This window comes from Canis lupus, chromosome 14, assembly GCF_011100685.1.
Source record: "Canis lupus familiaris isolate Mischka breed German Shepherd chromosome 14, alternate assembly UU_Cfam_GSD_1.0, whole genome shotgun sequence".
Taxonomy (NCBI): Eukaryota; Metazoa; Chordata; class Mammalia; order Carnivora; family Canidae; genus Canis; species Canis lupus.
This window is the reverse complement of record NC_049235.1, coordinates 39866466-39893649: the sequence shown is the minus strand read 5'-3', so window position 1 is coordinate 39893649 and position 27184 is coordinate 39866466. Positions and strand designations below refer to the sequence as shown.

At 43.9% G+C, this 27184-nt stretch overlaps 1 long non-coding RNA gene across 2 annotated transcripts; it reads right to left on the bottom strand.

Moving 5' to 3' along the window:
- Nucleotides 1-273: 273 nt before the first annotated feature.
- On the bottom strand, nucleotides 274-25759 carry LOC119863945. Of its 2 annotated transcripts, none has more exons than XR_005369215.1 (4): nucleotides 25519-25759; nucleotides 19220-19388; nucleotides 6344-6485; nucleotides 274-1258 (listed from the first exon to the last, which is right to left on the bottom strand). It is a non-coding gene; the product is annotated as an uncharacterized LOC119863945 (long non-coding RNA). The 2 variants fall into 2 exon arrangements; XR_005369214.1 differs by lacking the exon at nucleotides 25519-25759 and adding an exon at nucleotides 22032-22289.
- Nucleotides 25760-27184: the final 1425 nt, after the last annotated feature.

Below are 27184 nucleotides of genomic sequence, written 5' to 3'. Positions count from 1 at the left end.
TGAGGGCAGCCTAAGTGGCTCAGTGGTTTAGCGCTGCTTTCAGCCCAGGACGTTATCCTGGAGACCTGGGATCAAGTCCCATTTCAGGCTCCCTGCATGGAGCCTGCTTCTCCCTCTGCCTGTGTCTCTGCCTCTCTCTCTCTCTCTGTGTCTCTCATGAATAAATAAATAAAATCTTAAAAAAAAAAAAAAGGAAAAAGACCACATGAAGCTACTTTTTCAGAGTTTCAAAGGTGCCAGCAATGTCCCCTTTGCATTCCAATAGCACTATCCCTTTAAGTAGGAGAGCCCTGTCATCAATGAATGGTTGCCGATCTAATGACTAATTGATGGCAAAGAGTCTCTAATGATCTAATAGCTCATTAAGGTTGACGGAGCCAGCAGGGGTCTTCGAAAATGTTTTTTATTCCACTCTGAGGTTTTGTGAGTTTTCCTGTACGTACATCAGATGGCCTCCCAGGTTATTAAACCTACAAATGTGAAACCACAGCAAGAGCAGGATGGACCTATGCGAATAGAACTTGGGAGTATAAGGACAAATATGGAACCCACATGACAGAGATATATAACACTGCCCAAATCATATGATGGGAAGCTAGAGAGAGACATGCTGGGAATGAAATGGATTCCCAATAGGTAATATCTGATGCCAAGAATTTAGTTTTCACCAGGATAGTGTGGAACAGCTTCATAGTGGGTACATTCACCATTCATTCATCATTTAATGTTTATTAAATGCCTATTACTCATATGGTAGTATATATAAATGCTCTATACACATTTTATCAATTTGTATAGTTGCTATGGCCCTTTCACAAGTGAAAAAATTAAGCTCTAGAAAGCTGGAAGCATGAAAGAGTTATATAATATGCTTTATATGTGTGTGTGTGTGTGTGTGTGTGTGTGTGTACAGGAAGGAGGTACAGATCTCCTTCCAAAATTCCTACATTTTTTTTCTTACCACATTATCCCTTGGCAGGGTTCAAACAACTCAAGTATCTTATTTCTTGGAAAATAGAACTCTAAAGATATAAGGAAAGGTAATTATTGGCAGTATCCATCTAACAAGAAGGAACCAATTCTGGTAGCATGAATAATTAAAATCTTCAGGTACACCTCAAGCAAGAGTGATGGAGAATTCTCATTCAGCTCTTCTTTCTAGCACAGAGCTCTCCACTCCTGGGTCATCACCAGGACGTTGCACAGATGGATAAGGTCCTTTCCTGGAAACAACCCTCACTCAGTGATGAAGCTGGAACTGCAGAGAAACAGGAAGAGAGATGAGAAGCAAATACCCTGAAACATTGACTTTGTGCACAGAAGTGTCTCTAGTTAAACTTGAGCAGACACTGATTGTCATATTTCAGCTTAGTATAACAAACACAATTTGTATTTAACTGAACGAACATTTTAACTGAAAACAATCATGGGGAAAGCAACCAAGGTCAAGAGCACAGGCAAGGAACAGAGCTGGAAAGAGAGGTGTGTCCACATATTTGGCCAAGATATATATTCCCCAACAACATGAGCCAGGGTCAAAGGTTGCTCCCACGGGCTATAATTCCCTGGCGCTTCTTCAGCCCCGGCTGGCCGATTGGAGGCCCCCTGGTGGAGATGCTTTCTGTAGAATGTTCAAAACGGATGCCACGGGCTCTGAGCAGGGCTTTGAAACCAGCTGCTACATCTGCTTTTTTTCTAGAAGAATGACCAGAACAGCCCCCAAGCCCACATCTGTTCATGAATATAAAGAACAGGAACATATTTTTACCTTAGTAGTGTGTAGTCGATACACCCTCCTCAGGACCATGACAGTATATAATACTGGCATAAACATCCTGAAATATGTCAAGATATGGAGAGGCAGCTGTTCATCCCTCTTCTAAAGAATTTGGGCAATGTTGGTTGACCTCTATTATAGAACTGGCATATATTGGCTGAAATAATACTTTAACAGTTTTTTAGTACCCAACTATATGTTCTGTTATAAGGAATAGCAAATGTTTAATCATAAATATTTTAATGGCTTCAGGGATTCATGGTATTCAATGACCGTGTTAAATGATAATAATCACATCTGGTTTATTACTATAGTAATTCAGCAGCTTCTCTTGAGCAGCTATTTTTTATTATATGTGCTGTGCGACTGTCATGGTCATTTATAGCAGTAATATTTTAAAGTGGCTCATTTGTTTGTTTAAGGACAGTTTCACAATCTATTTCTGTATTAATATACATTTTGCACTATTATTGCCAAGCTGCCACTGGAAAATTGATCCTAGCGTGTTACGACTGGAGAGGCCAGGGATGTACCCGAGCAGAGACGGAGCAGGGCGACCGGACCTGGCCGTCCGGGTGCCCACCGGAGCGGTGACCACGACTCTCAAGGCTTATTCATAAATGAAGGTGTGCACCCAGAAAGAGTGAATAAATAATAAATATAAAGGGGATCGATCTGGGGAGGCATTTGAAGCGAAATACCATCCCAGAGGCAAAGGCATTTGGGAAGAACCGCAAGGTGCACGGTTTGCAAGGCCCGAGGCGGTCATCAGGCCTTGGCAGGCATCTCCACTTTGATCACAAAATAATAGTGAGGAGGCGGGGAGTGGAAAAAAAAAATGTGAACTCGCCAGAGAGAAGCAAGGACAGATCAAGGTTACCCACTGGGTGGCTCAGAGACTGACATCAATTTCCAATCTACTCCAAGTGGGCATTAGGAGTGAACTGCAGAGGCATGACGAGCCGCCCCCGGCGCGCACCTCCAGCCCAGTGGTTCAGAGCAGCAGGTACGACGCTGGACGGTGTGCAGTGCCTGCTGCTCTCTTAACCGCAGACATCACGAGGCATTGCTCGTGATGGGGTAAATATTAGCCTGAAATCACATCTTGCTTTTTAGCAGGGAGGGGAAAGGGAAGGGGTTCTTAATAACCCAGGAGAGTTAATTCTCTGTGACATTCTGCTGAAGCAGGTTGAGGAAATTCAGAGGGGCCCGGAGAAAACTGCCAGGCTACTGCTCTGCTTCCTCTTGGCTGGATCCTGATTGGTTGGGTGACAGAGGGCAAATGGCTTTTACGGCTATGAATGATGTATGACCGTAAAATGGTCTGTAACCAGAAGTGCCAACTGACATGCCTGCTGATTTAACGGACACCCAGGGTTATGTTTGCACAGAGACGCTTAAATAAACACGTGCTAGGTTTGAGGCCGTTTACTAAGCAATCACTTCCCTCGTCTTCTTTTCCATTTTATTTTACTTCGTCATAAAAACGGGGAGAGTAAAACCACAGTTCCCTTTTTTATAATAATGAAGATTTACTCATGGCAGTGGCAGTTCCTTTCTTCCTTCTTGCTGACTTCTGGCCCCTTTTTCCTTTTTCTACCTGCAGGGGGAGCTGCCAGAGACTCGCAGAAGCCTGGGCAGGGTTGGCAAGCGCACCCCCTTTAATGAGCTGCCCCTGGGAATGGAAGTGATGTTGTCTGGTTGCTTTTGCATTTGGTGATTTAGGGAAAGAAAGCCTGGAGGTTGCTGTTGGATCAGTGGAATGGGGAGATGTCTCATCAGCCACCAATCGGTAAAGACACCAAACACAGGAAAGATGCTCTTCCTGCAATGATCCTTAAACTGAAAAATATCCCACGGGCTTATATGTATAATGTTCTCAAATAAATTGATTAGAAATCTGTAAGATATCATAGAGTAATTCTTTGCTATATGTGTGGAAAATATCCCAGAAGATCCATTATGACTTTATATTCCGAGCTAACTCAGGAATGGCAAATCAATCCCCAGTTTGTCCTCCCTGGATCTCAGCTGGGCTTTATAATCTTTCACAAGGTTATTCAAGAATAGATTTCATAATGTCTAAATATAGTTTTACCCATCTTTTGATTATCCATGTTTAATATTATCGGCATATAATTAAAAATGTAGCTGATCTGTATTCTCCAGCTTCATACAGTTCCTTCCAATCCTTCCACATGACTGGCTCTTCCCATCTGGTCTTGTAAGCATTGGGGTTTACTGGCCATGGAGTATTTTTTTTCATATAGTATTTTTTAAACTTCCTAAACCCATGTTCCTCTGAACACTTTTTTTTTTTTTTTGGTCATGACAGATTATTTTCTTTTCTTATTGAGATATAATGGTTATATAACACTGTATAAGATTAAGGTATACAACATGTTGATTTGATACATTTATATATTGCAATATGATTACCACCCTAGCATTAGCTAATACCCCTACCAGGTCACATAAGTATTATTTCTAGAACAATTACAATCTAGTCTCTTAGTAACTTTAAAGTCTATAATGCAGTATTGCTAACTACAATCACTCGTCTGTGGGTTCAATCTCCAGGACTGACTTACCTATCTACCAATTGCAAGTCTCTGAGCACTTTTTTTTTCTCTGAGCACTTTTGATAAGCACTTTTGGTGAGCACTTTTTTCTCTTGCCCCTCTTTAAAAATAATTTCCATTTAGCCTAAATTAAGTCAAAGCAATGGGACACACTTCTGAAATAGTGCTACTCCATCTCTAGGGTTGACAGCACCTGCTCCAAAGAAAATCGCTCGAATCTGATATGTTGCATCTCTGGCATATCAGAGTCCCTCTGGTGGGACTCCAGGACTCCTTAGTCACTGTAGTGTTCCCGTTGTAATTGAGATGACAGAGTTCTTGGTGGACCGTGAGCAATATAGACGAATATATTTGAAACTGAGTATCAGTATGCTTGCTGGTTCAGTAAAATAAAGATATCCAAGTGTACAGGCCATGAAGGAGGAAGTAACACTCAGAATTTTGATAGCATCGCCCAGTGGACCAGATAGAAGAAAGGACTTAATTACCTGGTAAGAAACGTTTAGTATCCATGAGCTATGTGGAATTGTAAGTTGATTATACCTGGAGACACCGTTTTGTGTTAGTCTCAGAGAGATCTCAGAGAGACTGATATATTAAATCATATGGCAACATGTTTATTTACAATGAGAGATGGACTATTATGTAGGTGTAACACTATGTGGATGTGACCAGTCCCAATAAGGCATTAACACATTGCACTGCTCCTCTTCCCTCTGCACATTTCTGTGGTTACACAAAAGTACCACTGAATTCATCAACTGATTAATGGATAAATAAAATGTAACATAGCCACAAAATGGAATATTATTTGTCAATAAAAGGAATGAATGCTATCACATGGATGACCCTTTAAAACATGATGCTCAACTAACTATAAATAAATAAATAATTTTTTAAAAATAAAACATGATGCTCAGTGAAAGAAGCCAGTCACAAAAGAATACATAATGTATGATTCCTTTGTATGAAGTGTCCAGAACAGACAAATCCATGGAGATTAAAGGTGTATTTGTGGTGGTCTCAGGATGGAGAAGGGTACTGGAATGTAGGGAGTAAGAGGTAACTACTAAAGGGTATGAGGTTTCTTTGGGGGCTGATGAAAGTATTCTAAACTGTGATGATGGCTACAGAGATCCGTAAAAATACAAAGAACCATTGAATTGTATACTTTAAATGGGTGAGTTGTATGGAATTGGATTATATCTAAATAAAGCTGCTACCAAAATAATGATCACTGCAATGATTTTGGATCATGATGCTTCCAGTTGGTATCTTCATATCTTTGTACTGACTTAAAAGGAGCATTCATGTATTTTCATACATGAGCATTTAATTCAAGGACATGTCCTTCTCACAGTACATGGTAGGAGTGTAAGAAGCAAATAGAACCATCCAAGCATATTTAAAGCCTCTACCTATATCGTAACCATTAACACACCATTGATCAAGCAAGTTGCATGGGCAAGCCCTAAAATTAATAGCAAGAGAATATATATTCCACCTACTTTACAAGGAGGCATTGCCAATGTCACGTTGCAAAGGGCATGAATGTATAATCCTGTTATTACAGGGAGGGGGTGAGGAACTAATAATAAAATCTGCTACAGGTGATCACTTTCCTCTGGGGGTAGTAATGGGGAATATGACCCCAACACAATGGAAGGCTGGCACATTTGTGTCTCCTGACCTTGACACACTAGGAAATCAGTGTGACTCTCCCATGGTCGTAGCTTTCCTTGTTTTCATTGTCTACTTTGACAAAAATTTTGAGATTTTTAAACAGTTGCCAAACAAATCGAACCATGACTTTTGTTTTACAACATGTAGAGTTGACTTTATCTACGTTGATCCTTCTGTTCTATCATATTTTCAACATTTATCATTTTCCTCTAGGAAGTTGGGGGATGTTAGTAAGAATTAGATTTGGCTGAAAGTAACAAAGACCCAAAATAACACTGTCTGAAGCAAAATAAAAATGTACCTGTCTCTCAGGGAAAATCCCAGGGAAGGCAGTTCAGGCTGGTATAGGGGTTCTGCTTCACCAAGACTGCAGGTGTCCATGCTCCTCCCAGGGAGTGGCTCCGGTGGCCATGATCCAAGATAGTAGCCACCACATCTACATTCTACAAGGCAGGATGGAGAACGGGATAAGGAAGAAGGAGGCAAACAGCATGTGCCAATCATTAGGAAATTCTCTAGAAGCTGTCATACAACACTCCTAAATATTTCATTTGCCAAAACTTTGCCTCATGGCCACACCTAGCTGCAGGGATAGCTGGGGATTATAATCTATATAGCAGGCACTCAGGTGCTCAGATAAAAATGGTGAGTTCTAAGAGACAGAATGGACAGGAGTGGACATGTAGCAACCTGTGCTACAGAGGACAATTGTCCCCAATCCTACAGCCTCAGTGCCGTATAGGTGACTCCGTAGTCACTATTTCTCATGATGACTATTATTATAGTTTCTTAGATGGTAGAGTTCTAGTAAGATACCATTGTCTAGCGTTTATATCTAAAGACTCTGGAGTCATGCTGATAGGGTTCGAATCCAAGTGGCCCCTTCTTAGTAGCTATGTGAACTGTGGGATAGTTTCTTCTCTATATTTCAGCTTCTTCATTGGTAAGGTGGTAACAGCACTACCTACTTCGTAGGGTAGTTTTGAGGACTGAGTTAAAACACAAGGTGCTATTAGTACTAACTGGTCTCCCTGCCTCCAGTCTCAGCTTCTTTTCTTCTGCAATGGAAATCTGATGCTCCTACTCCATTAAACCACTGTAGCTTTCTGGGTGTGTACACATAGAGCCTCGATCCTTGGCGTGGCCTGGAAATTCCTTCTTAATCTGGACTGTTGGTCTTACTTGGCTTCCCTTCTGCCTCCCTCACATTTAACCCACGCCTGACCCTATCACATTCCTTAGGCTCGAGACAAAGAATGTCACATGCCTCCCATTCCTCTTCCTGGGTTTCCTCCATTGCAAACTCTCCCTTGCTTTCCTCCTTTCCTCCAGACACAGATAGCTGCTTCCTCTCCTGGCTCCAACATATTTCCTATATGTGATATGAAGTGATGTGAGTGATATGACTATTTGTGGAAGTTTATGTCTCCCTGCACTAGAACTTGGCCTCCTTTGCACAGGGACCTAGGGGATGCAAGTCCAAGCCCCTAGGAAGATGAAGCAAGGGTTCATAGTAGCTGAATAAGTGAATGAACACATCCAATACTACATCAATATTGGGCAACAGGCAAGAGAAAGAAAGAGGCATTTGTTGCAAAGAATAAGGAGCTTAAAGTCTACTTTTCCCAAGTTATATACTTTAAGAGCAAACAAACACACTGAAGCCACAAAATCCAATGCCAGAAATCACTTTCCAAATAGGAAGAGTACCTTGAGGTCTTGTTTTCTTAATAATATACTGTGACACAGACTCATAAATTTCAAGGTTTACAGACCACGGTGAGCTGTTTCTGATCTGCCACCAAAAGGTGTGCACTTCAAAGCTGGCCATGATAACAGATCCCCTTTTAGGGAGCCTTACATGGGAGTTTCTTACTTAATTCATAGCAACCAAGTAAATCCTAGTTTTATCCCAGTTTTATCAATGAGAAACTTAAAACGTGGAGAAGGTGAGTGGTCAAGCTGGGTGGCGAACTCAAAGGAACATCAAATTATAATACAAAATTCAAGCGAGACCAAGTCACTGCATGGGAAATAAAACTATTCACATGGAGTAGTAATAGAAACACTTGCAATCAACTTCCCAGACAACAGGGCCATGCTGTCACCACCCACATTGCTTCAGCCCTCTGTTTTGTTTGTTTTTTTTTTTGCCCAGGTTGGCCCAAACTGGAAGACCTGGGAAGCAGTGTGCTTAGTGGAAGCCTGTGGGGCCAGCTGACCTGAGTTCAAACCCCAGCTCCTCTACTAACTATAATCCTGAACATGGTACATTCTTAGCTGGGTTTCCCAACTGTGAAATAGAGATTATAATGCTTTCCTCCAGAGATGTCATGAGAATGAAATTAAATAATACACATAAAAAGCCCAGAACATAATGAGCATCCTACAAATGGTGGCTTTCTCTTTCATCTCTAAGGCAACAGGAAAAAACATGGAATGGCTATAAGTTATCTAAAGTAAACAAGCCAGTTGCTCTAATTTAGCTACGATTAGTGCAAGAATCATAAGCTCAGGGTGTACATCTAAGAAAGGCAAAACACGTTTGCTTTGTACACCAGACTTGAATTTTGCTCTTTACCTCAAATGGCAAATTAGTTCTATTCCAGGAGAACCAAATCCTACCCACTCTCTAAACACATGTAATTACCAAGCATCAGAATTAATCAATTAGCAAGGGAACTAACCTCGGAGTCAGTTTGTTAAAAAAAAAAAAAAAAAAAAAGCCAAAACCAATGAGTTCCAGAAACCACTCTGCTGAAGCCAGCAGAAATTCCCATTTAATCTACCCACACCCTGGTTCTCTCCTAGTTAAGGCAAAGCCTCTGATTGGGCTTTTAAGTTGGAGGGATCCGTTGCTATGGGAAGATTTTGTCAACCCAACAAGAGGCCCGTGGGGGCATTAAATGCCGTCCCCATATTTCTAACGAGAAAGAAGCCAGTTAAGCTGCTACAATTTAAGTTGATTCAACTGCCTGCAGTATCCAGTCCTCAGGCCACTTGCCTGTTCCCCTATTGGGCTATGTGGGTGCCTGTCCCACTCGGCATTGATTCCACACAGGTGCTCACACCACAGGGACAAGAACAGCAGGAACATACAGCTTTGTCCCAAGTGTGGAGAAGCAAAGACCTGCACACTCTCCAGAACCACCGCCCTGTATTCAGGTGCATTTAAGATCCAATCTGCAGTAAAGATTCCTTGTTTTACTAAACCCCCCATACCCAAGGCCCGGCCTCTTAAGGTTGCAGACACCACAATGCCCACAGGAAAGTTGATTGAGGGTAAAAGCCACAGGCACCCTCAGCACCTGCTTCTACGTCAGCACCTCTGAGCCTGAAAGGGAGTGAAGTCAGCAAGGGCAGTAGAGGAGCACCAACCCCACAGAGCACCCAGGTTAGAGGGACAGGCTGGGGGCTCCTACCAGGATCTAGCACACCACAGGCCTTTACGTCTATAACATGCTTCCCAGGTGCACTCAAGACTCAGAACAACCTAAAAAAAAAAAAAAAGACTCAGAACAACCCGGTGACATTGTGAGAATGCTCCTGATTTCACAAATGTGGACGGGTTACAGTATCTGGTGAGAGGGAGGGATTTCAAGTCAGGCCTGTCTTGGAATCCTCGCCTTGCCACTCACTAGCTGGTCCTTGGTGAGTTTACTGGCCTCCCTTAGGCTCAGCTCCTCATTTATAAAAGGGGAACAGTATCCACATCAAAGAGATTTTGCAAGAACTAAGTGAGATATCAGATGGAAAGTACTTAGCACAGTGGCAAGCATCCAGTAAGCTCTCAAAAAATGATAGATCTAACTATTACAGATTTGAGAAGGGAAGTAACAACCCAAGATTACGTGGGAAATAAGATTCACGCTCCTGCCTCTAAAGCTCGACTAAAAAAACTGCATGCAATGTTTGATATATTCATAAGAACACATGCAATGTAATGCATGCAATATCAGATAGGAAGCGAAACAATAAAACAAACAAATGCTGATGAATATACAGCCCAGCTCAAGGAGTAGTATATTATCAATATTGTTGCACATATCTGGGTTCTACATTCCCTTCCTGTACCAAATTGTGCTTATCATTTTATTTTTTAAATAATTTTATCACATACATATGTATATCATATATATAATATATATTCCTGAACAGTATATTGTTTGGTTTTGCTTTTGAAGCTTTTCAACATTATTATCACACTGTAAGTAGCCTTCTGGTACTTGCTTTGCTCACTCAATATTATGTTACCCAAGATTTCGCCAGGCTGCTGGGATCACCAGTTTAGTGACTCTCATTCCCATAGTCTATTGTATGTACTGTATGCAAAGACCATCAATTATCTATCCAGCCTTCTGTTGATGGAAATTTGGGTTGTTTCGAATTTTGTTTTGTCTTTTTAAATTTTCACTCTTGCATGTGTCTTCAAGTTCATAAGTGAAGAGATTCTCCAGGTATATAAACAGGAGTGGAATCTCTGGGTTGTCAGGTATATATGGATATTCAAATTTACTAGACAGTTCCAAATTGTTTTCCAAAGTTATAGTGTCAATTTATATTCCAATTGGCTGTGTATGAGAGGCCCCTTAGTCCTCAGCCTCCCCAACACTATGTTTTCAGATTGCTTAATTTTTGATAATCAGGACGATGTACACTGTATGTCCCAGGTGCATTTTCTTTTGTCTTTATCATGGAAGGGCATTAAGGATTTGTGAAAGATGAAATGAAAGGACTTCTCTGAAGAACCCACCACCCAAAAGGAACTTGGACTCTCAGGCTGTGAACACCGTGAGACTGGGTCTTACCCATTTTTCACAATTCTCTCCCAGCTCCTTTAAAGATATGCAGTGGCCCTCAAGTGCTCATTGAATGCTCTCAGAAATCATTGTCCCAATAAAAGGGAGAAGGGAGCATGGTCTTGATCCTCTTGTCAGTCAGCAGGTGCAAGGGTAGACGCTTGGAAGGGGGGTGACTCATCAGCAAACTCAGAAACAAGGAAACATTGGTCTCCTTCCACACTGATCATTGTGGGAGCTGCCAATCACTGAGCACTTCGTATATGCTAGCCACTGTACCCAAGACTTTCCAATCTTTGCCCCCTTTCTTTGTGACAAACACATGTGGGAGTTGGGATTCCACCTGTTTCACAAAGGAGGAAAATGAGGGCCAAGAAATAGATCATTTGCCCATGATCAACAAGCTGATAACTGGCCAAGTTAGGATGCAAACAAATGCTGCCTGCCTCAGAGCCCATCATCATGAGATCCTGCCTCCCTCTCACACCCCTGTCCTTCTGCGGTCCCTCCAAATATGCACGGGCTCCTCCTCCCACTAGGTCCATCTTCTTTACTGGAGGAAGGGTCAGTAACGCTCTCAGAGCACAGCACCCAACGTGGCAGAGATCCTCCATCAGCATTTTGTGTGTCGATGAGGGGATGCTCTCAATAATGGTGATGACGTAGAGGACAAAACCCCCAGACCCAAATGACGGCTTTGCTCCCAGAGACACTGAAACTGTACACAAGGTCCCTGAAGAAGGTGATGCTTAACTCAAGGCGCTGAGACTGGGACTCTACTTCCCTGCTACAGAAAGAAATGGCCAACAGACTGGGACAGTGGAGACACAGGATTTGTGCCCAAAGTCCAGGAAGTTCAAAGTCCGCTTTGTTTTTTTGTTTTTCAAAGATTTTATTTATTTATTCATGAGAAACACAGAGAGAGAGGCAGAGACAGAGACAAAGGGAGAAACAGGTTCCCTGCAAGGAGCCCGATGTGGGACTCGATCCCGGGACTCCAGGATCATGCCCTGAGCGGAAGGCAGACGCTCAACCGCTGAGCCACCCAGGCATCCCATCAAAGTCCTCTTTGAATAAAGGAATGATCTGAGCCATTGTACCATCCGTCAGCCTGCCATGTTTTGGCATAGGCATAGGGCCCCTGCAGCATGGTCTTGGCGTTTCCTGCTGAGGATCAGACGTCTTTGTTGGGGTCCTCATGACTCCTGAGGCATGCCTGCTGATTGGGGAACATAGGTGGGAAATGTACTACGGTACCAGTTCTCAAAATCACCTGAAGTGCCTGTTAAAACACAAACTGCTGGACTCCATCTCCAGAGTTTCTGAATCGGTGGGTCTGGGGCAGGGCCTGAGAATTTGCATTTCTAACCTCTTACGTCACATCTTACGTACTTAACGCTGATGCTGCTTGTCCAGAGGTCATATTTTGAAGCCATGAGATGAGAGCATGGGAGAGAAGGATGCTGGATTTATTCTATGTAGCCTCCTCCTCAATGGTAGCTTTGAAAATGACTTCTCTGACAGATGGAACCAGGTCGCTGTGTGACTGGGGTAACATATGACTGAGTCCCTCTCCTTGGACATGATCCCTTTACTGTTCCATTCCCTCAGCTCAGACTGCCCCCTCCCACAACCTGGTCTAGCTCACACAGACCCCCCCGACCCCCACCCCAGGGCTCAGGCCTAGTGCCACCTTCCCCAAGGATTCTTCAAGACCCCAAGGACAGTAACTTCTGCATCTGTCACATCTGGCCTTGGGTTTTGGCAAATGTGTGTTTGTCTTATCCCCCTGAAAGTGAGTGAGTGTGTGTGTGTGTGTGTGGCCAGAAGGAGGTGCCTGATTTATTTGGGGTCTTCCATAGCCCCCTCAGAGTGGCATGCACAAAGCAGATAATTATTAAGTATTTGTGAAATGAAAAAGCAGGGCGCCTGAGTAGCTCAGCTGGTTAAGGTTCCCTTCTTGACTTCAGCTCAGATCATGATCTCAGGGACATGGGATCGAGCCCCGCATCGGGCTTCATGCTCAGTGGGGAGTCTGCTTGAGATTCTTTCTCTCCCTCTCCTTCTGCCCCTCCCCACCCTGACATGCATGTGTGTGTGCTCTCTCTCTCTCTCTCTCTCTCTCTCTCTCTCTCCCTCTCAAATAATAAATAAATCTTTTAAAAAAACAGTAAAAGAAAAAGCAGATGAATGTTCATGCTTAACTCTTCCTTTCAACTTTTCTTAACTAGCCTGCATCTCCTAGGGGTTTCTCTTTCTTAATTGAGCAAGAAGGAGCATATAAAACCCTCAACCAGAATGTTGAATTTACTGCTGTTATCATCTCTGACCAATCCTCTCCTATGTATGGCCTGCACTAGTTATTGTTCACAGCCTAAGTCCAGAGTACTCTTTTGTTCTCAGAAGACTTCTTTGTTTCTATCTTTTCAGATTCTGACGTTTTCTTTCCTACATCTTCTGCTCATGCCGATTCAATTTTCCATCAGCCATCCATTCATTCCAGCAATTTTTAATGAGTACCAGTTATGTGCTTAGCACTACTCCAGGCACTGGGATGCACCAGTGAACAGCGGCAGACAAAACTCAAGTTGGAGATAGATAGAAAATCAAAAAGTAGCATCTATATTATGTTAGGGGATGATATTTACTGTGGGGAGACCAGAACAGGGAAAGTGGAAAAAATGCTCTGTGGCCACGAGAGCCATATCCAACTAGAATGACAAGAAGGCCCTGGACAAGAGGCAACATTTGAACAAAGACCAGAAGACAGTGAGGAAGAGACCTAAGTGGCCAGTTGGGCAAAGAACCAAAGACATTTGGGGGAGGAGTGCCCAACAAAAGGGGCAGAGGACAGTCAGCGTGGCTGGATCAGAGTGAGCGAGGGGTAGGGGAGGAACTGAAATCAGGAGAGAGTGAGAGGAGGGTCCTGATGGCCAATATGAGGATCTTGACTTTTATTCTGTGTCGGGGTAGGGGCAGGGCCAGGGGGAGGAAGCCACTGGAACATTTCAAACCAAGACATGACGTGGTCTGCCCTATTTTAAGAGGCAAATCCTGGCACCTGTGTTGAGAATAGTCCACAATGGGGCAAGAGCAGAAGCAAGGCAATGGGGTCCCGTGATCCAAGGCAGTGGCGGCAGCTGGGAAAGGGGTGGAGGTTGTGGGGCAGTGAGAAGTTGTGAGGGGCTGGTTTGAGGTCTTTGGAAATGAAATCCTCCACGAAGGCCTCTGTGCCTAATTTCATATTGTTCCAGGTGCTGGCAGCTCATCCTTCCCAGGGGTTTACTTAAGTGCAGAACCCACACATGGAATTTGGGGAAAGCCAGAGTTCAGGGAAGGACAAAAATGCATCTGGCTCTTAAGTGAATTCAACTCCCTTGTAGGTCATCTTCTAAAAGGAGGAAACAAACAGATACTGGTTTCCGTTTCCCCTGGAACTTCCCTGCCACAGTGTTCATGGTTCTTCCATAGGTGAATCCTCTTCTTGGCTCTCCTCTTGCCCAGGGGACCCTCCTGAGCCCTTTGTGGATTTCCTGGGGATGCCCTGAAGCTATGAGGACCCAGGAATTTGAAGTCCTCTGAATGTCACCCTCCAGTGCCTCTGGATGGCCAGAAACCCAGCCAGTCAGCCACTCAGAGACGGTCCTGCTGGGTCTGGGCCGCCAGCCAGCAGCAGGTTGTGGACTTCATAGCTAAGCGAGGGCAGATTGCTGGAGTTTGGTCAAGAGAACAGATGTGCATTATGGGCCAATCTGACCGCAGAGAAACATTTCCCCATACCTTTTAAAGGTGCACAATTGCCTGGTTAAGCCAAGACAATTTGACACACATTACCTTGTTCATAAACAGAGAGTAAGAGAGAGAGAGAGAGAGCCCTTCCTCCCTGAGGGTGTGCAAACAGTAGGAGAGGAAGCCAAGGACTTCAGAAATGCTGTAGCACAGCTTCGGGAAACAAATGTCCATGGAAGGGGCCCAACAGCATATTAATGGCCTGGATGTTACCACACCCAGGCCAGAAGCTAGAAGCTATTGATCGTCTGTTCACTCTTCATTTCAAGGCACGAGTGGAGCTATCTTTACACACGGGGGCAAAACCTTCCATTTCATTTAAAGAAGCCCGCCTCTGCAGACCTTTCACTTTTCCTTCCAACACCTACCCAGCATCTGTTCTTCTTAAAAGTGCCTGCTACTTCTAGCAATTTCACACAGTCCCAAGGAAGTGGAAGCATCTTTGTTCTTAAGACACTTAAAATAGAGCTGGAGAGACCAGATGTCCATTAAGTGAAACACCCAAGGCAATTGAGCAGAAGTACTGTGAGAGAGACAGGGCTTCATAAACAAGACCACTCTCCACTCTGTCTGGAATGTTCCCTCCTCTTCCGCCACTACCTTTCTGCCTTCTGCCCTCTGGTGCCATGCACCTGGCTCCATCTTCTTCACAACTGAACTCAGCACTTCCTCCAGCACACACCTCCCTCCCCTGCCCCCTGTCCTCTGGGCACTAAACACACCTCTCGGCACATCTGTCTTCCCTACCCAACTACTTGCATTGCTTGGCACATAATGTGTGCTCAATTAATATTGATGTCCATGAAATTAAAGTCTGGGCTTTGATTTATCGGAGGATGCTGAAGGGAATAGTTTCTCCGGGGGGATGGGAGAGAATATAAGTAAAAATAACCACAACTTACTATGTGAGACATTAAGCCAAGTGCTTTCCATGATATATGGAATGGGGGAAAAAAACTAGAATTACTCAGAATGTGAAGAGAAAACAGTTGGTTTTAGGTATGCTAAAGCTTTCCTGGGAGAAAACAAGGAGACCTGGAAATGGACATGATGTTCGAGTCACCAAGATGGTGGAGACTCCTCCACAGTGGTGGGGAAGGTAAGTTCTAGGAGAGATGGAAGGTGTGGGCAGATGTGGGAAGGCCTGGAAACACTTAAAGGACTCAGGGTTAGAGACATGAAGTGGGAGAAGAGAAACACTGTGTACCAGGAGAGTGACTGTCTAGAAGGTCTCTGGGTTAAACAGGGGGTTCATCAGCTATGGTGAGGTGATTTCAAGAAAGATGCTGTCACCTGAAATCAAGGCGGAACCTGGAAGCCAGCAGATAGAAAGATAGAAAAGAGCTTTTCTAGGAATGGAGTCATAGAAAGAAGGTGAATTTAGGAAAGTGAAGGACCACCAAAATAACTTAATTCTCAGGGCAAACCAGGACCAAGTTAAAATGTGTGCAATGACCCCAGACATGGGTAAGAACACTTTTTCTTGTTAAAAAAAAAAAAGGGAAGGAGAAGAAGAAGAAGAAGAAGAAGAAGAAGAAGAAGAAGTCGTCCTGTACTACAGAAAGGGGACTTGAATCTTAAATCACAACATGTGGTTTCAAGAAGGAAAAAGTGATAACGAGTTACCACCATGACAGCGAGTTACCACAATAGTATCTGAAGAGACCATTCACTCATCCACTCATTCATTCAGTGACGAGCGAATTTTCTAGTAGCAAACATGTGCAAGGTATTGTGCTGAACCCTCTGAGGGAGAGATGAAACATGCAACTATCTGCCTGTTTTCGGGTTCTTGGGGCTTATAGCCAAATACAGTGTATCAGATACACTTTATTAACTAAACTACAAGATCAAGAAATGTTGTAAGTCAAATGCTAATGTAAATCCAAAGCAAAGTGAGATTGTTTCCATGAAGAGAAAGAGATCAGGAAAGGGTTGTTGGTAGGGGAAGTATAATTTGGGCTGGGCTTTGAAGTATGGGTAGGAGTAAGAAAAAAAGCTTGGACAGGGTTTGGCACATAGGAAGAGAGCTCTATGGGAACTTGCTATTAATATTTTAATTTGAATCAATATGCTTGGAACTCCCCAAGGCAATTTGATGCCTTTGTTCATAATTATTCCCTCTACCTGGACTGCCCTTCCTCTCCCTGACCCCTTTCTCCCTGGCCAACTCCCTATTTGTCTTTCAAGATCATCACTTCTGTACAAATACTCCCCTGACCTGCTGGATCACAATTTCTGTCATGCCGTCCTTGCAGTCTGTACCCTGAACACGCCTCTATCATAAACTAGTTTCTTAATCAGGGGGCCATGTTTGGGCTCCTACGATGGTGAGCATCCAGAGAGCCCCACTTGAGTTAGATTCACCTTCAAAGACTCAGTGTCAGGCCAGAGCACTGGATGGACGCAGATGGAAGAGGAAGCCATGGGATGAGTGGGATTGCCAAGTGTCAAGAGCAGAAACAAGGACTTAGGATAGATCTTTGGAAACTGTCTATATTTTGAAGATAGTACAAAGAAAAACAAAAGCAGATGTAATCCCAGGGACAAGCCCTGCCTGCCCAGACGGTGCATAGAAGGTGACCTGGGACATCTTTTTGGCTTCTCTTACTCATTGCTTCATCAGAGAAAAATAGTTCTCCCGTCTTTACAGGGACATCTAGTGAGGAGCAGATCTGCAAAGATGCTTGCTCCCACCACGCTCCTCCACACGACATATTAACAAGCAGTTACGTAGGGCAGGGTCTGTATCCTATTGGCCATGCACCAGCTGGGGCTATCTGCTACCCCCTAAACAGACAGGGGTGAAGGCAAATGCTGATCATGGGCCCCCCTTGTCCAGAACCACATGCAAATCACCAACTAAGGCTGCTCCTTTGGGTCCAGACAGGAGCCTGGGAGAAGGGGGTATCCTTTGTTTAAGGAACTTACAAGGGAAAAATTGTTTCACAACCTAAGACACCAAGAAGACACCCAGTTTGGTGTCTGCTCCTGTTCTCTGAAATGTGAGTCACGCATGAGGCCATTCACTTTGGAAACAGAAACAAAAAATTCACTCCTGCCAACATGCCAAATTCCACAGGGGTGATGTAGCTTAATTTCACAGTGAATTCCTTCTCTTTCTGAACCTTCAGGACTCCTCCTCCAGGAAGCACTTGGTAAACAGAGTTTTATTGTCTACGTATGTTCCACAGCACACTCTGGGCACCCAGCCCACAACACGAAGGCATTTTACTCTAGCTTTTGGTGAGGGGAACATGCCCAAAAGCTATTCCAAAACCTTGTTTATAACAGATGTCAGCAGCCTGTGTTATAAAACTTATACTATTTGTCAATGAAATATAATGCTCAGAGCAAAATATATAGTATGTTTACTCTTGCACTCTTTGCCACTTTGCCAGACAATAAAGGAAAGTTGTAAAAAAAAAAAAAAAAAGACAGTTGTATTTTTATCAAATATTCTTCTGATGCCAGTGTGGCAAATCCCTTTCCCTCCTCCTGGCTCTAATGGAGGCCAACCTGTTCTACGTTCCACACAACTGTGGAAGTTCTAGAAGGAGAGGGGAGGAAGCAAATTTAGTATTTAGGAATTTGTTGTGCCGTGTAGATAAATACCAGTTTCCTACTTCTCCTGGGAATCTGGGCAGGAAAAAACTGGATTAAGTAGGAATCGAATGATTCCTGGAATGATTATAAGGGAGGTCTTCCTCTCCTGTTCTTACTTATGTGATGAATCCATCATCGTTTTCCAGAGCCTGAGATTGCAGCGAGAACATGGCAAGGATGTGGAGTTTTTCTCATACCTGATATTTCTCTATTTCACTGTATGAGAAGATTTGGTTAAGAAATTGGTTTGTAGGGGCACCTGGGTGGCTCAGTGGTTGAGCGTCTGCCTTTGGCTCAAGACATGATCCTGGGGCCTGGGATCAAGTCCTGCATTAGGTTCCCAGCAGGAAGGCTGCTTCTCCCTCTGCCTATATCTCTTTCTCTCTGTGTGTGTCTGTCATGAATAAATAAATTAAAAAAAATTTTTTTTAATTGGTTTGCAGGGATCCTTAGGTGGCTCAGCAGTTTGGCGCGAGCCTTTGGCCCAGGGCATGGTCCTAGAGTCCCAGGATCGAGTCCTACATTGGGCTTCCTGCATGGAGCCTGCTTCTCCTCTGCCTGTGTCTCTGCCTCTCTCTCTGTGTGTCTCTCATGAATAAATAAGTAAAATCTTAAAAGAAAATTGGTTTGTATATTTTGAACCCTTAATAAAAATAAATGCTATTATTTATTTAAAGGCTTGTCATTAATTTTACTTGTTTGATTTTTCATTTTAAATCCATTTGATTGAGATACGATTACATACAATAGAATATCCCCTCTTTATACAGTTTAATGAGTTTTAACAAGTGTGTACACACCTAACGGAACAATCACCCTCAAGTAAGAAACAGACCATCTCCAACACCCCAAAACCTTTTCTTGTTTCCTTACCCTATTGCACTCAGTCTCCCCACCCTACCCTTAAGAAACCACTGCTCCTATCGCTTGTCACTACAGATCAGTTTTATTTTCTCGATGATTAAGTAGAAATAAAATCATACATTACATAGTCTTTGGTATCTGGCTCCTTTTTCTCAGCACAGTGTATGTGAGAATCATCCATGTTGTTTCACGCTTCAATAGTTCTTTCTTCCTTATTTCTGAGTAGTATTCCATTCCATTGCAAGGCCATACTGCAATTTGCTTTTCCACTCAACAGCTGGGTTGTTCCTGGTTTTGGGGTGGGGGTTTTTTGTTATATTTTTTTATTGGAGTTCGATTTGCCAACATATAGTATAACACTCAATGCTCATCCCCTCAAGTGCCCCCCCCCAGTGCCCATCACCTAGTACCCCAAAATCCCGCCCACCTCCCTTTCCACTACCCCTTGTTCGATTCCCAGAGTTAGGAGTCTTTCATGTTCTGTCTCCCTCTCTGATATTTCCCACTTATTTTCTCTCTTTTCCCGTTTAATCCCCTTCACTATTTTTTATATTCCTTGTATGAATGAGACCATATAATGTTTGTCCTTCTCCAATTGACTTGCTTCACTCAGCATCATACCCTCCAGTTCTATCCACATCGAAACAAATGGTGGGTATTTGTCGTTTCTAATGGCTGGTAATATTCCATTGTGTATATAGACCACAGCTTCTTTATCCATTCATCTAACGATGGACACTGAGGCTCTTTCCACAGTTTGGCTATTGTGTACATTGCTGCTATGAACATTGGGGTGCAGGTGTCTTGGCTTTTCACTGCAACTGTATCTTTGGGGTAAATCCCCAGTAGTGCAATTGCTGGGTCGTAAGGTAGCTCTATTTTTAACTCTTTGAGGAACCTCCACACAGCTTTCCCGAGTGGCTGCACCAGTTCACATTCCCACCAACAGTGCAAGAGGGTTCCCCTTTCTCCACATACTCTCCAACATTTTGTTCCTGTTTTTTTAACTATTAAAAATAAAGCTACTATTTATTGTGCCTTGATGGCTCAGTAGGTTAAGCACCTGCCTTCGGCTTGGGTCATGGTCCCAGGGTCCTGGGATAGAGCCTCATATCCAGCTCCCTGCTCAGTGAGGAGCCTGCTTCCCCTTCTTCCATTTCTGCTCATGCTCGCTCACTCTCTCTCTCTCTCTCTCTCTAAAACAAATACATCTCAAGAAAAATAAGAAATAAAGCTACTAGAGACATTCATGCACAAGTTTTTGCTGGAGTATATGTTTCAATTTCTCTCAGTTACCCAAGATTGAAATCATTGAGTAAATGAAAATGATATAAGTAACTTTATAAGAAATTGCCAAACTGTTTTCCCAGAGCCATTGGACCCATATGCCCATAATAGTGTGCGAGAGTTCCAGTTGCTCCACATGCTCGTCAACACTTGGTATTGTCAGTCTTTTTAAAAGTTAGCTTTTCTTATGGGCATGTAGTGATATTTTGTTGGGTTTTCATCTTTATTTCCCTGATGAGATGAAATGTCGAACAGCTTTTCATGTGCTTTATGGCCTTTTACACATTTTCTTTTTGAAATTTATGTTGATATTTTTTTGCCCATTTTTAAAAACCGAGTTGGGTTTTTTAAATTACTGAATCATAAGATGTCTTTCTGGATTCTGGATACAGGTTTTTGTTTTTGTGGTGAGATATATGTTTTGTGAACATTTAACTGGCTTACTTATTTAAGCTTTTATGGTGTCTTTCAAAGAATAAAAATTTTTAATTTTAATCAAGTCAATTTCATCTTTTTTTACAATGCTACTTTAATTTCATACGTACAACATAGTGATTTGACAGTTGTATACATTATGCAGTTCTACCACAGTAAGTGTAGCTACCATCTGTCACCAGTTCCCAAATTCATCTTTCTCTTAATGATTATTGCTTTTTGTGTCCTAAGAAAACTTAAATAAGACAAAATCAAAATCATGAAGATTTTATCCTTTCTTTTCTTCTATGTTCTATAATCTTAGCTGTTTATTTAGGTCTATTAGCCATTTTAATTATCTTTTGTGTATAATGTGGGATAAAGGTCATGATTCCCCTTTTTCCATATAAATATCCAGTTGTTTCAAGATCATTTATTGAAAAAACTATCTTTCTCCAACAGAACTGCTTCAATACCTTTGTCAAAACTCAATTGAGCAAATATATATTGATCTAGCTCATTGGCTTTAAAAATTCAAATATTAAACTTTGAATCCAGGAAATTGAAAAAATTAAGTTCAGTGCTGTTGAAGAAGGATCAAGAAAGAGAGGACGCTCAGGGCATTTAAAAATAAAAACAGCCCTGAATTGAATTGCCCATTTGTGTATGTGCCCTCAGCAGGCAGCAGCCCTCGGAGAGCAGACACTGGGCCGGACTCAAGCTTGTGGCTGGCACACAGCAGGCTCCCAAAATACACATTCGTTGAATGAAAGAAAGAAAGAAAGGAAGGAGGGAGAAAGGGGGGAAGGAAGGAAGGAAGGAAGGAAGGAAGGAAGGAAGGAAGGAAGGAAGGAAGGAAGGAAGGAAGGAAGGGAGAGGAGGAAGCCAGCTTGCTTTTTATGGTGGCACCATAAAACAAAACAGAGTTTTGTGGATATTGCTGCTGGACTATTTATTCCCCAAAATTTGCTCCCACTCACCAAAGACTTGAAATCAGTCCTTGCCTTACACAAAACAGCAACCTGGACTAGAACCAGGAGGTTCTTATCATCCTTCAGTGAGGACAAAATCTCAGTAGAGGGGGCTCCTGCCTGGCTCCTATCTGGCTCTACTTACCCTCTCTGTGCCTGTTTCCTGAGCCGTACTTTACAGCACTTCTGTGAGGAATAACTAAGCCAGTGCCTCACAATCTTAAGTAGGCCAGAAAAAAAATCTTCTAACTCAACTCACTTTCTGGTTGTGTCCTCACTTCTCCAGGACAGGAGACACAGCGGACAGCTGACTCACTGTCCTCAGTCCAGGAAGGTCATATGCTGAGAGGTCCATGTTCTCGGCCAAATGGTTCATCTGGACCCAGCCGCTCCCTGCTTCTGAGCCTCACGGGTGGTGGCGGCCTCTATGACTGTCCCCAAGGCCCCCCCTCAGGGAGCAGTTGGGAGACTCAGGCCGCAGGTCTGCCTAAGAGGTGGGAAGCAGGGCCCCACAGGCTCAGACCCACCTTCCCCTCTGCTCACCCATGTCTCTCGGTGAGACTGGTTTCTTTCTTTCTTTCTTTCTTTCTTTCTTTCTTTCTTTCTTTCTTTCTTTCTTTCTTTCTTTCTTTCTTTCTCTTTCTTTCTTTCTTTCTTTCTTTCTTTCTTTCTTTCTTTCTTTCTTTTTCTTTCTTTCTTCTTTTTTAAAGTTTTATTTATTTATTCATGAGAGATACACAGAGAGAGAGAGAGAGGCAGAGACACAGTCAGAGGGAGAAGCAGGCTCCATGCAGGGAGCCCGACGTGGGACTCGATCCCGGGACTCCAGGATCACGCCCTGGGCCGAAGGCAGGCACGAAACCGCTGAGCCACCCAGGGATCCCCCTGGGGCTGGTTTCTAATCAGAGGGCGGAAGCTTCTCCCAAATATTTTCTCTTTGCCATGCATCCTCTACATTCTGATCACATTTGTCTCCTGAGGTGATCAACACAGCCGACTAGCTGCTTGGAAAGGAAGATGGAGAGCGGAGAGAGAAACCTAACAGGCAAAAAGAACAAAGGGTCTTGGTAAGAGAAAGTGTCTGGAATCTGGAACCTTCTATGTGATCAGTTAGTGTGAGTCGTTGCTGTTGAGGAGCCCCAGTTTCCGACAGAAATTAAAAGGAGGCCTTGCCACCGGGCCAGCCACAGGGGGCCACCTTCCTCTCCCTGCTGTTCCAGGAGCGCCAGCCAATTTTCAACCCATGTGACCACACTTCCGTCCAAGACAATTTGAATTAATTTTGCGCATGAAATTTGGTGGGATGCAGTGCCAAATGTTTAACTGAAATCAAGATGCAAACTTCCCTTCATCTACCCGTTTTGTAAATCCTGTCAAAAATAAAATAAAAGCCATTAAGCTTGTCTGGCAACATTTGTCCTTTATGCACCAAGTTACTCATTGTTTCTGATTCCCTCACCCTCTGTTTGCCTGCCCCCCCCTATTTGTTCCGTTATATTTATGGTCCCTGGGCAGGCCCAGCATACTGTGAGCTCTACTGACTTTGCCAAGTCTAAGATGCCTTTTAGGGACTTATTTTATTTAAAGAGCACCCCATTAATGGGTTTAATGGCCTTTCAATCACTTAGTATGCATTGTCAATGAGGGAGAATCGATTTTCTGAGAATTCCTGCTCTGGGAGGAAAACAAACAGCCGGTCCCTCTCCCTGCCGTTTGGCGGGTGAGCAGATGAGGGTGCAGGACTGGCTGGGTCCCCGATGTGCCAGCTCCGCTGCCCCCAGCTGAACCGAGGATCGCCCACTCCTTTCTTTCTGGTGCAGGTCCTGCTCTCTGGCCGCCGGGACACCTTGCTTGACCAGCTGTGGATGAGGCTGGCTGTTGATCTCGCAAAAGATCCACTCCAGGGTTCACGCCACCCTCTCTGGGGAAGATCAAACCACTACCCTTGGGGGTTTTATGAGATCCTCTCCATCCACAGTGAACAGATGGTGAAGGGCGACTGGCAGGCCAGTGCCCCCCAGACACAGACTTTTAGAAGGGCACTGCACCTCCACGGTCTGGAGTTCCAGAATCTTCAAGCAATGAGCAAACCCATAAACTCTCACTGGGGTAACTCCTAATTGCATGAGTATCTGTTGATGACTTTCTAAGCACAGGGCTTGGCTCCACGGGAGGTACACGCGAGGCCCATAAAGAGAGTAAAAAGCCATCTCAATGCACACTCAGGGTTTGTCTCTTGCAAGTTAGGATCTCCTTTAGGTGTTGTTAACCAGACTTCTCTCTCCATCCTCCCTGATTCTTCTCCCCCTCCTCTCCTCCCCCCCTCTCTCCCTGATGCTCCCTGTTCCCCTCTTGCTCTCTCCTGCCCTTCTCAGGTAATCCTGCAGGAAATCCCACCCACTCAGTGACCACAGCTCTGTTTTACAAAGACTGGCAGCGACTCACAGTCTCTCCTTGCCACTCTGCAGGCACCAAGTCTACACGGGACTCTGTAAATGCTATCGCCTTGTGACTATCCCCGTTTTTGCAGAGACGGAAACCAAGTTTAAAGGAGGTCAGGTCATTAGCTGTGAGCCAGATCCAACTGCCTTGAAAAACTTTTCTATGAAACCCTATGCCTACTTTGTTTTCTCTGCCTTTTTTTTTTAGGGCACTCTGCTCTCCAGGGAGTCCTAGCCAGCAGGTACCCGCTGTCCTAAGGTGAGCACAGCAGACTCTCTGACACTTGGCTAATTAGAATAACAATATTAATAATATAGCACTCAGCCCAGAGTGACCATCCTGGGCCAAACACTCCATATATCTTTTTTTTCTTTTTCACTTAATTCTCACAACTACCTCAAGAGATGGGAGAAAGGGCACCATGAGGTTAAAAGACTTGCCTAAGTTCTTATAGTTATTAAGTAATAACAATGATGCTGCTGAAATTGCTAGCATTGATTAAAGGCTTACTCTATGCCCAAGTGCTGGGCTGAGGTTTTTGTATCTGTATACTTTTTAATCCCAGCAAGGCACGTGTTATTATTTACAACACACAGATGAGGAAACAGAGGCCCAGAGGTGGAAAGCAACTTGCCCAAGGTTAGCCAGCCCAAAAGGGATGGAACCAGCATTTGACCAGGGTGGCCCATGCCTGCCTGTAATAGCAATGCCTCGGTCATGCCCCAAAGCCCACGTTCTGCATCTCCATCCTCTCTAAAAGCCTTTTGGAAAACCGCCCATATGTTTTCCCAAAACAATAGTTGAAGACAAACCCAAGAGGCGTCAGGTTTTGCTGCGGCGGGGCTGCTTCTTAACAAGCTCCTGCCCTGCCCTAGAATCTCATTTGCATTTGTCCTTCTGCAGTAGTTTCCAATTCCCAGGCACAACGCAATTTAACTGTAAAATTCGCCTTAACTAACCAGCTGTCTACTGCAGTCAGGCAACCAGGCTCAGGTGCGACTCCCAGTAGGCTCCCTCGAGTCAGCGTGCCAGCCTCTGTAAAGCAATATAAAGTCACCTCCGAGAAATTAGATGCCACTTGGAAGAGGCATGGGCTGCCATGCCCGCTCGTTGTCAGCTCGGAAGAGTGTAGGGGTGCCAATCACGACTCAATTACTCCCAGGACTTCTTGCCTGAAGGCTCCCCTGTTCATCTATGAGAACCAGTACAGGCAAGACCACCAAATGTCGTGGGCCAGGGGTGGTTGGTACTAGGGACGGTGTCTTGGAAGGGGAGGGCCATGGGTTTAGGCCGTCTCGTCTTACCACAGAGTCAGTAGGCCATCCAGTGAGGGCTCCCAGCATCCAAGAGGCAGGATAACGCGATTCAGCAAACATCACCTGAGCCTTTCTCTACTATGTCCAGGACATTACGTGAGGGAATGACTTGACTTTGCCATGATGTCACACATGATCTCCAAAGGTGATTGATCCTATCACAATAGTGTGGAGACTGTGCTAAGATGGCCATCCTCTGAAGGAAGATGCTAGAGAAAATGGGGAAAGATTCACTACATTTGTTTTCCATTTGTTCAATTTACAGAGGTGAATTGAAAACCCAATCTCGGGGCACCTGGCTGGCTCAGATGGAAGAGCACGTGACTCTTGCTTTCAGAGTTGTGGGTTCAAGCCCCATGTGGGGTGTAGAGATTACTTAAACTTTTTTTTAAAAGCCCAATCTCAGCCCGATATGACCCTACAATTTGACAGTATGTAGACTGCCAGGTAGAGTAAGAAAAGGTATTCTTAGAAACATATATGCTGACACCCCACCCCCGAGAAAACAGTGTGTGTGAGGGGTGCCAGTGGTTTGCTCGAGATCAAGGAGACACGGAAGTGGTGAGGAAAGTAACAGAAGAGTGTGGACCACTATTTAGAAATGTGTGTTAATGAACGAAGAGGTGGAGGTCAGTAAGGGGAAGGTAGCAGGCCTGAGGAATATGTTTGAAGGATGGGGGAGACTCAAGCATGCTTGCAGGTCCCGGGGAAGGAGGGCTGGAAGATACAGGCAGATCACGTTCCTGATGGAGCAAGATTCGAGGGCAGGCAGGAGCCACCAATGGCACCAGGGGACATATTCACCTGGGGAAGACGGAGAGACCCCCCCAGAGACCGAGGCAAGGAAAGAGGAGGAGGGATGGTGCAGCCATTCGACATGGAAAAGGGGGATGCCAAAAGGACGTATAAGTGCTGGCCTTGACTTTGCCATGATGTCACACATGCTCTCCAAAGGTGATTGATCCTATCATAACAGTGTGGGGACTGTGCTAAGATGGCCATCTTCTGAAGGAAGATGCTAGAGGAAATGAGGAAAGATTCACTACATTTGTTTTCCATCAAGCAAATGTTCATCTTTTTCTTTCTCATTATTTTATTTAATTACATACACAATTATAGTAAATTTAATTTCAACTTTCCCTGTCTTGCTTCCCCTTAGGAGTATCTTATGACCTTTATCTCAAGGATTTGCCTCCTCATATTACCATCAGCTCTAGAGTCAGTGGGGGCTAATTATCCAGGCTGGAGATTACCTGGATCTTTCTCCTCCTCGTCCCACAGACTCCCTGCATCTTCACCATTTCACGGTCAGTCCTTCTGCCAGATGTGGGCAGGGGAAGCACAAAAAGCTAAAGCTCAAATCAGTTCACTTTATTACTTATTTTGGGATCTAGCCAAATATTATAAGCTATTAGCTCAAATGAGGTTGGGGGCTAACTGAAATTCATAGTTATTTCATTATCCATGAATGGAACCACCCACAATTAGTCCCAAAGTCAGAAAGATGAAAAATGTCAACGGGAGAAAAAAAGACACACTTAGTGAAGGGCCTACTGGCAGAGCTCTAAGTAATACCTCTCGTGCCATAGTTTTGTCTGTCTCCTTGACGTTCACTCAGAGTCTTGCTTTCTCATTGTGGCTGTCTAATTTGAAA